Consider the following 5,045-nt stretch of genomic DNA (forward strand, 5'->3'; position numbering starts at 1 on the left):
ACTTTCTTAACGTAATGCTATTATAACAGCTACAAAATGACCAGAGACACAACAATAAGTGACCATGTTGTAATAAACCAGGTTTTATCCGTTTAGGTCCAGTCAATATAAATAGAAATCTGACTTTATTTTCCTCATCTCCTTTAAGACATCTAATTCCTTTCCTAGTGATGATAGGTCAAAGTTGTAGAACATTATGTACATTGTGATGCTTTTCAAGAGTGATTAACTGATATGTTTTTTTTTAGTTTTAACAGAAATAGCACTTGCAATTTAGCACTTGCATATGATGCTGTGAGATCCACACGGCATCATATGCAAATGATAAGCTATCTCACTGCAGAGCATTAATAGTGTGACATTTAAAACATATTTTCACCCAACATGGAAAGTGATGCCTCACCTAACACCCATTGATACCACTCTTATGTCTGTGTGTTGAGTATGTTAGTTACAGTTAGGAGGTGATTACGCTGGTATTGCAGAAAGATGCTTCTTAATCCTTACACAAAAAAACACCAATTTCTGCTTTGTGGGGAACTAAGTGCTGTAAATATTTCTTGCTGGCCACTGGTGGGCTCAGTTACTTCCCAAATATACTTTACATAAGTAATGGGTGGGTAAATGCTCTTGGTAAAAAACTACTTACATGCAACCAAAAGTTGTTTAATTACTGTTTGTGATGTGATTAAGCAGACAAGGCAGAACTTGTTAATTAGTCGTCTTTGGAGGGGTTGCTAGGGTTATTCTTGACCTTTCGAGTAAGCCAGACTAGCTGTTTTTTTTCATCTTTGCTTTGCTATGGCAAGCTAATTGCAGCCATTCCTCAAGCTCCTTATGTAATGCACAGATAAAATAAGTTATTTTTCTTCTATTCCTCTATGAATTTTTAATTAAGGTATCGGAAAGAAACCAAGTAAGGACATTTCCCTAAATGTAGAGGTTATTGTTATACAGCTTAAAAGTGCATTTTGAGAAAATTGTTTTGAATATGAAATTCCATGAATTTTCAAAGTTTTTCAAACTTTCCATGGGAATTAACAGGAATTCATGGGAATAACCCTGGAATTCACAAAATTGAAGGTTGGCCCTTCACAGGGAACTTAAATGTAGTTGGGGAGAATATATTAAGCATAATCTTGACTAAAACATCCAGATTTCATGCAAGGACACTTGAATATCTGCTATTCCTCAATCACATGCACACAGCACAGGGCTGCTGAGGCCACGCCCCCTACATGCACTGTGCATTCCTCCATCACATGTTCATTTACATTTACATGTTGAATGGGACTTTTTCTTAGAGTGAGAGGGGTTCTTTTCATTTAACATTATGAATGGGACTTTTTGGGGGGGATTTTTTAACTTTAACAATTTTTGAATGGGTGTGGTTGGGGGTGAGTGAGTAAGATTTAACTCAACATTCAGGTTTCATATTCAATGAAATAATTGATTGTTCAATAAAATAACTAAAACTTGATAAAGTTCTACTTACAAATAAATCTGTTGAAATGTCATATTTTCAAAATTCCCTTGCCTAACTTCCCATGGAATGTTCCTGGAAATTTTCCGCAAATTTTCCACCCCTTTGCAACCCTAGAAAGGGTGAGGAGGGCCATTGACATCTGATTTTTGTTAATTTTGCAGTCAAAGCTTGATAACAAAGCTTCTGAAAGGGATACAATCATACCAAACTGCTCGTTGGAACAACAGTTCTCTTGTCTCTCACATGCATCTTTCCAGGGACATTTATCGTTAACCATAGTATATTAACCCTCTATGGTACGGTGTTGCCCACAGGCAACATACCCATTTTTGGCCTGTTAAATTTCTACAAGTCATGTTTTTGAGTGATGCGATACTTTAAAAAAGAGGGAAGAGTATAGGAAACCAATAGCAATGCTTTAATTTGTCACATGATCTCCAGGAGGCCATATTGAAACCCTCTTTTGCAGACTTTTCCAAAGGAAACAGCTTTGCCATTTTGCACCACAAAAAATCACTCAAAATGTAATTTCCTGGCCCTTTTCCATCTGGAAACAAATATATTCCTACTGATACGTAAGTAATCCTTCATTTTTGATAGTTTAATACACTTAGACTGTTCAAGACATTCATTTCAATGGGTCGTTGGTTCAATGGTACAATGTTTCCTGTTGATGTTAAAATTAATTTAAAAAACTTCCTTTTTCACTTGTGCACCGTTATGATGCTATGTTGCCTATGGACAACAAACCCCAAAAACTTAAAAAAAAAAAAAAGAATTATAACATTTCTTCAGATTATTTATATTTCGTCTCTTTAAGACAAAAAAACACTCCAAATTTTTTTTTCCTAACTGGCATCATAATGCATACCATAGAGGGTTAACCCATTGATGCCTAAAACGCCCCTAAAACCTGAAGTTTTTCTAGAAATTCAACAGAAGTGTCAACGCTTCTACTAAATAATAGATTTTTCAGCCTCTGTAGCAGATAGAAATGAAATTCAAAAAGTATCTGAGAGCTTATACAAATACTACAAAACGACGTATCCGCTTTCCAGGCTTCAATGGGTTAATTCGTTTCATACATCATCATTTGCTATCATAGTGTCCGGTATGTCTGATTTTTTCCCCTCATCAGTCCTGTTCAAAGCTTTTTACCTGCCCAATTGGACAACTGCATGAGACATTTTATTTGACCCAGGTAACTGGGAAAGCATTTATGTTGAGTGTTTTTTGCATTGGGTTATTTATGCAGCTGGGCAGCTTTTCAGGCACTTAACCACAGCACCCTGCATGCAAGGCACTAGCGTCAATCTCATCGAGTAATGGTTAATGAGCGGTTAACAAGGGTCGGCTTTTGGTAAGAACAAAAAATATAAATTTGCATCCCTACTTAAGACCCACAAGGACTGAAGACTCATCGTTTATTCCCATCACCCTGCTAACTAGTAGTCTGCTCAGTCCTCAGCCTCTGTCTCTGCCCCTCTGAAGCAGGAAACTGAACATTACCACTGGGGCCTGAGGACTTTAAATCCCAGTTCCAGAGCGCAGAGTGGGAGGTGGCAGGGGGATTAGAGAGAGCTGTCTCTGATGTTATTTAATCTCACCGGCCAGGGAGCGAGCGAGCCAGCGCACCCCTGATGCACGTTATCAACCTCTGATGACCAGCGAGGGGGATTGGGCGCCTCAGATGCCACATTGCCGCCAACGCGTAGCACTTCAAGTCGTCTTCCTGGCCGGCCCCAACCAGTCAGCAGCTCAATTTGGGTGATGGCAAGCGTGCTCATTCAGGGGAGAAGTCGGTCCCGGATGATTTCCTCCTCCTCTGCTCGTTCTCCTCAGCATCGATGCCCCTCCCCACCTCAGCTACCGCCCAAATGTGCCTCTGTCCTCTCTTTCCCTCCTACTGCCCCCCCTTCCCTCCTCATCTTCCCATAACTACTCCCACTCCCCACCCCTGAAACCCAAAGACCCGGCAATCGCTCAGTTGCTCAAGCTATCTCAGGAGCCTGTCTCGCTTCACCCCCCCATCCCCAACCGCTTCCCCATATCGTCCCCCCCCCCCACCCCCCCTCCTCACACCCTCCTGTTCTCCCCCCCAAGAGCATTCCAGCATGACAAACCACATGGGATTTCACTAGTCCTTTAAAGTCTGCTGCCTCTGGGAACCACTCTTCTCCGTGCAACATTTTAGTATTCAAGGGACTACGTGACTGGGGAGGCAACCAATGCTGTTACATTCCTCCCGTCTCCTCCTTGTTATTTCTGTTGTTGCTTTGCAGGAGGGGGAAAAAAGGATATGTCTATTTTTTAATTTTTTTTCATCAGGTGATCATAATTGATCGATTTTTCTTTCTCTTTTTTTTTAACACCCATTGGATTTATTTTTCCCCTCTTTGGTGATTCCGCCACATCAAACATTCACTGTCAAGATATCTTTTTACTGAAGTCATTTTTTTTTTATTTTAACACATAAAAGCATCACAACAACAATATACAAATTCTTAGTAATCTTTAAAACCAAAACACATTTACACATGCAACAATAGGGTTTAAGACAATGAGTAACTTATTGAATAATTTTGTTTTTGGAATGTGTTAACGTTACTTTGCAGGAAAAAGGACTGTCGTTTAATCTGCAGGAGAAAAGTCCAGACTATCCCTCAGCTCCAGAACAACATGTCTGATATGTCAAATATGTATAGTGTACTGTAATAAATTCTAAATTTGAATGTTTTCAACATAACATACAATTCCTTTTACTGGCATTACTCTCTACCTTTTAGACAGTTACAACCTTTAGAGAAAGAAAAAGAAAAAAAAGGGTTTGATGAGCCGCATAGTTTTGTTAAAAACATGTATTTTAAGATCATCTTTGAGAATGTGACCTCCAGACAGCAGTCTGACTCGTAAACGTCTGGCGCTGTCACACTCAAATGACGCCCAATAGGATTTTAAACAAGTGCGACTCACTACACAAGACAATGTGCCCTGTTCTGCAGCGAAGCAGCTCAAATGAAGGGACACGCCAACAAGTCGGCCACAGGAGCGATGGCGCCGTCCTTCACGTCACCGTTCTTAACGAGACTCATCACGCTGTCAGCGACGGTCGTAACGTTAGCGTGGCATTTTAATAAAATATGGTTTTCAGATTAAATAAAAGACATAACCAGAACATGATTCAGTTTGATAAAATAATTCAAGAGTCAACAGAAAGGAAACGTTGAAGAATAATCAACAGAATAGATTATTGCTCCAGGGTAAAGTGTGTTGTTTTTGTTATATCATCAATCCTTGTGGCCTCTTCGGTTTGACGGAATCAGTATGATTGTATGATTGTCTGTTTGAGTCCTTTACATAGGATTGGCTGTAAAACCTACAGCCACAACACTGAAAACACATTCATAGACACCAAAAATATACATTATGATACTGTCAAAAGGTACAATAATTACACAGAAAAGGAAATTACAGAGTTAAAACAACACCATTATGTTTTCATTTATCTTTTTAGTCTGTCCACTTTCTCTTCTCTCGTCCTCCCCAAAACGTGTTGGGT

Source organism: Centropristis striata, chromosome 1 (assembly GCF_030273125.1).
Source record: "Centropristis striata isolate RG_2023a ecotype Rhode Island chromosome 1, C.striata_1.0, whole genome shotgun sequence".
Classification (NCBI taxonomy): Eukaryota; Metazoa; Chordata; class Actinopteri; order Perciformes; family Serranidae; genus Centropristis; species Centropristis striata.